This window comes from Triticum urartu, chromosome 1 (genome assembly GCF_003073215.2).
Source record: "Triticum urartu cultivar G1812 chromosome 1, Tu2.1, whole genome shotgun sequence".
Taxonomy (NCBI): Eukaryota; Viridiplantae; Streptophyta; class Magnoliopsida; order Poales; family Poaceae; genus Triticum; species Triticum urartu.
The window spans coordinates 359,728,483-359,734,315 of NC_053022.1; positions in this window are offsets into that span (position 1 = coordinate 359,728,483).

Consider the following 5,833-nt stretch of genomic DNA (forward strand, 5'->3'; position numbering starts at 1 on the left):
GCTTTCTCGAGTGGGAAACAAATGAGAACTTGGGCGCTGGAGCTCGAGAGTGGAAAGGCTGGAGGAAGGCATGGGGGAAGGAGTAATCTTATCTCCTTATAAGGGAGGTGAATATTGAACGCCACCCTACTTGCCTCAAAATTCGCCTGCTCCCAAGGGCTATGTAAATGGCACGGTTGGGTTACCCATGCCCGTATTGATGAGAATCCTGTAATAAGGGGACACGATCTCTACTTTGACAAGACGTGCCAATGACAACCGCGTCTCAAAACGTGGAGCAGCAGGCAAAAAATAGTTCAAAATTATGACCGGATGGACGTGATGTCATGTTATAAAAGTTGTCAGCGGATTGGGCTCGTGTATTATTATATTCTCTCTATGGTTGTGTGTGGTGTGTATTACATGTACGGACAGGATCAATTCATCTGAAGACTATTTTGGAGTTCGGGAAGAAGGGAACCCGCCTTGTAATGCCGAAGACAAATCTGCGGGCCGGACTCCTCGTCATTGAAGCCAGGTTCAGGGGCTACTGAGGGAGGCCTGGACTAAGGGGTCCTCAGGTGTCCGGCCTGTTAGCCGTGGGCCAGACTGATGGGCCATGAAGATACGAAGACCGAAGACTATACCCGTGTCCGGATGGGACTCTGCTTGGCGTGGAAGGCAAGCTCGGCGACCGGATATGTAGATTTCTTTCTTTGTAACCGACCTTGTGTAACCCTAGACCCCCGCGGTGTCTATACAAACCGGAGGACTTAGTTTGGATGGGGGACTCATTATCATAGCCATACAAGCTAGACCTCTAGGTTTAGCCATTACGATCTCGAGGTAGATCAACTCTTCTACTACTCATATTCATTAATATCAATCAAGCAGGACGTAGGGTATTACCTCCATAGATAGGGCCCAGACCTGGGTAAACATTGTGTCCCTTGTCTCCTGTTACCACCGACCTTAGACAGACAGTTCAGGACCCCCTACCGAGATCCGCCGGTTTTGACACCGACAGGGGGACCCTCACACCGGCCAGCACGTGATGGCCAGAAGCGCTCCTGAGATGCGGCTTTATTGAGCCCAGGGATGTTGACGCAGGCGCGCAACTCGCTGTCCTCGCTAGGACAAGGAGCCACGCCAGGTGATGGGTGACGGTCGCTGCACATGGCTCTCGCCTCTTGAGGCTCCTCGGTTGCCTTGGTGATGAATTCCTGAGCACTTGGCACCCCGTGCCTTGTGCCCTCCTAGTGGAGATGCGCGCTAAAGCATGCGTCCACGTGGTGCCCGGGCGCCTCCCTCGTGACGTTGGATAGGTCAGAGTCCCTCCAGAGGAGAGCCCCCGAGCCCAGCGTGAGAGGGGCACCGGGCACACCTTCCTATGCAAGAGAGGGAGGTGCCCCATCCGCGGGCGCAGATCCTGAGGTGGTGCCACTGGACACACCACTCCCCTAAGGCTCTTGGAGGAGAAACTTCTTCTTCTTCTTCGGGATAGCCTCAGGAGGGTACATGGCGCCTTCATCGTCTGGGTTCTCGACCGCCACAGCCTAGTAGGCGCGCTCGAGAGAACATAATGCGTCCTTCTCCTCGCAGGCGACCATGATGATGTCGTGACTCCCTAGCATCGTGTGGACATTGTAACCATGATGAGTCACTGCCATGAACTTGGCCAGGGACGGATACCCAAGGATGATGTTGTAAGGAAGATAGATGTGGGCGACGTCGAAGTCGATGAGCTCTGTGCGGTAGTTATCGCGCTTGCCAAAGGTGATAGGGAGGTGGATCTGCCCTATCGGGGTGGTGGAGCCATTAGCCACTCCTAAGAAAAGCTTGGTGGGCTGCAGCTGGTCATAGGGCACTTGGAGGTGATCGAACGTCTTGATGGACAGAACTTTGAGCGCCGCACCGCCATCGATAAGGTTCTTGGTGAAGGGGACGTTGCTGATGACGGGCGAGCAAAGCATCCGGAGGGCGTGGGCAGTCGCCGCGCACTTGAGATGGTCGGATGAGCTGAAGGTGATGGTGCACTTGGACCACCTGAGCGGATGCGTAGCCTCGAGCTTGGGAGGGCTGCATTCACCTCATGGGCAAACTGCTTGAAGATGCGATGAGAGGTAGGGGCCTGAGCGCCGCCCAGGATGCATACGATGGCCTGAGGCTCCTGGAAGCCCCCCGCTCCCTCGTCCTGGTGGTGGTTGTTGTTCCTTCTTCGTGGCGGTGGCAGCGGAGGGAGGCCAGTGTTGCCCTGAGGACGGTCCTCACGAGGCTGGTCCCTCCATGGGCCCTCGCGAGGCTGGCCCTGCCAGCATTCCTCACGAGGCTGATCGCGCCACTCCTGGCGGGGGCCATGATCGTCCTAGCATCCTCCAGTTCGGCCTCCTCCACGGCCATAGCCTCGATCGTTGTGCTCGAGGCGACGACCGAGGTGCCCATCGCGGATGGCCCTGAGCTCCTGATAGTCGTTGGTGTTGTGGCTGTGCACGTTGTGGAAGACACATAACGGGTGGCTGCCCTTGGATGACTCCGGGTGGTCGTAGCTGCGCTTCATCTCTAGTTCGGCCACGAGCACTGCTTCCCCCTTGCACTTCACATCCTTTGCCTTGGCTTTCTTGTCCTCTGGGCCGACATCTGGGAGCTCGAGGAGGGACAGGCATTCTTCCTCAGCTCTTGTGCACTTGGTCGCCATGTTGAACATCTCCAGGGCCATGAACAAGTCCTCGTGTATGGCGAGCTCCTCCTTCATCTTGACATCCTGGATGCCATCAGTGAATGCGGAGATGATGGCCACGTCCGACATCTTGGGGATCTTGAGATGAACGCTGTTGAAGCACTGGATGTACTTCTGCAGGGTCTCCCCTGGCTGTTGCTTGATGTGCCGCAGGTCACCCTCAGCCGGGCAGACAGTCGCGAGTGCCCTGGAAGTTGGCGACGAAATGCGCGCGCATCTGCCCCAGGAGGAGATCGATCATACGGGCAGGTTCAGGAGCCACAAGCGCGGACCATCCTTGAGGGCCATGGGAAACCAGTTCGCCATGACATTCTCATCGCCGTCGGCCGCTTCGATGCTCAGCTCGTAGAGCTGCAAGAAATCAGCAGGCTCGGGGGTGCCATCGTAGCGTGGAGGCGGGTCAGGCTTGAACTTCCGCGGCCAGACGATGCTGCGCAGCTCCAGGGTGAAGGCGCAGCAACCTGCTATGGTTACGGGAGCGCGTCGCGGAGGTGGAGCCTGATCCTGGTGCTCCCGCGCCACCGCCAAAGGCGGCACATGGTCTTAATGTGGCAGTGTTGGGAGTGCATGAGCATCTTCTTGTGGCTGCTGGACCAATGATAACCTACAAGTATAGGGGATCGCAACAGTTTTCGAGGGTAAAGTATTCAACCCAAATTTATTGATTCGACACAAGGGGAGCCAAAGAATATTCTCAAGTATTAGCAGCTGAGTTGTCAATTCAACCACACCTGGACACTTAGTATCTGCAGCAAAGTGTTTAGTAGCAAAGTAATATGATAGTAGTGGTAACGGTAGCAAAAGGTAACAGTAGTAAAAGTAATGTTTTTCGTATTTTGTAGTGATGATAGCAATAGCAACGGAAAAGTAAATAAGTGAAGAACAATATGTGGAAAGCTCGTAGGCAATGGATCGGTGATGGAGAATTATGCCGGATGCGGTTCATCATGTAACAATCATAACCTAGGGTGACACAGAACTAGCTCCAGTTCATTAATGTAATGTAGGCATGTATTACGAATATAGTCATACATGCTTATGGAAAAGAACTTGCATGACATATTTTGTCCTACCCTCCCGTGGCAACGGGATCCTTACGGAAACTAAGGGATATTAAGGCCTCCTTTTAATACAGTACCGGAACAAAGCATTAACACATAGTGAATACATGAACTCCTCAAACTACGGTCATCACTGGTAAGTATCCCGATTATTGTCACTTCGGGGTTAACGGATCATAACACATAATAGGTGACTATTGACTTGCAAGATAGGATCAAGAACACTCATATATTGATGAAAACATAATAGGTTCAGATCTGAAATCATGGCACTCGGGCCCTAGTGACAAGCATTAAGCATAGCAAAGTCATAGCAACATCAATCTCAGAATATAGTGGATACTAGGGATCAAACCCTAACAAAACTAACTCAATTACATGATAGATCCCATCCAACCCATCACCGTCCAGCAAGCCTATGATGGAATTACTCACACACGGTGGTGAGCATCATGAAATTGGTGATGGAGGATGGTTGATGATGATGATGGCGACAGATTCCCCTCTCCGGAGCCCCGAACGGACTCCAGATCAGCCCCCCCGAGAGGTTTTAGGGCTTGGCGGCGGCTCTGTATCATAAAACACGATGAATCTTTCTCTCTGATTTTTTCTCCTTGAAACACAATATATAGAGTTGGAGTTGGAGTCGGAGAGGCACCAGGGGCCCACGAGGTAGGGGGCGCGCCCTAGGGGGGCAGGCGCCCCCCACCCTCGTGGACAGGTGGTGGGCCCCCTGGCCTTCATCTTTTGCATGTATTTTTTATAATTTCCAAAAAGTTGCTCCGTGAAGTTTCAGGTCATTCCGAGAACGTTTGTTTCTGCACATAAATAACACCATGGTAATTCTGCTGAAAACAGTGTCAGTCTGGGTTAGTTCCATTCAAATCATGCAAGTTAGAGTCCAAAACAAGGGCAAAAGTGTTTGGAAAAGTAGATACGATGGAGACGTATCAACTCCCCCAACCTTAAACCTTTGCTTGTCCTCAAGCAATTCAGTTGACAAACTGAAAGTGATAAAGAAAAACTTTTACAAACTCTGTTTGCTCTTGTTGTTATAAATATGTAAAGCCAGTATTCAAGTTTTCAGCAAAGATTATAACTAACCACATTCGCAATAACGCTTAGGTCTCAAGTTTACTCATATCAATAACATAATCAACTAGCGAGCAATAATAATAAATCTCGGATGACAACACTTTCTCAAAACAATCATAATATGATATAACAAGGTGGTATCTCGCTAGCCCTTTTTGAGACCGCAAAACATAAATGCAGAGCACCTTTAAAGACCAAGGACTGACTAGACATTGTAATTCATGGTAAAAGAGATCCAGTCAAGTCATACTCATTGTAAATTAACAGTCATGAATGCAAATGATAGCGGTGCTCTCCAACTGATGCTTTTTAATAAGAGGATGATGACTCAGCATAAAAGTAAATAGGTAGGCCCTTCACAGAGGGAATCAGGGATTTGTAGAGGTGCCAGAGCTTGGTTTTGAAATAGAGATGAATAATATTTTGAGCGGTATACTTTCATTGTCAACATAACAACCAAGAGATGGCGGTATCTTCCATGCTACACACATTATAGGCGGTTCCCAAATAGAATGGTAAAGTTTATACTCCCCCTTACACCAACAAGCATCAATCCATGGCTTGATCGAAACAACGAGTGCCTCCGACTAACAAGAGTCCCAGGGGGAGTTTTGTTTGCAATTATTTTGATTTAGTTTGCATAAAGCATGGGACTGGGCATCCCGGTGACCAGCCATTTATCTCGTGAGTGAGGAGCGGAGTCCACTCCTCTTGAGAATAACCCGCCTAACATGGAAGATACAGACAGCCCTAGTTGATACATGAGCTATTGGAGCATACAAAATAGGTTATTTATTTGAAGGTTTAGAGTTTGGCACATACAAATTTACTTGGAACGGCAGGTAGATACCCTATATAGGTAGGTATGGTGGACTCATATGGAATAACTTTGGGGTTTAAGGGATTGGATGTACAAGCAGTATTCCCACTTAGTACAGGTGAAGGCTAGCAAAAGACTGGG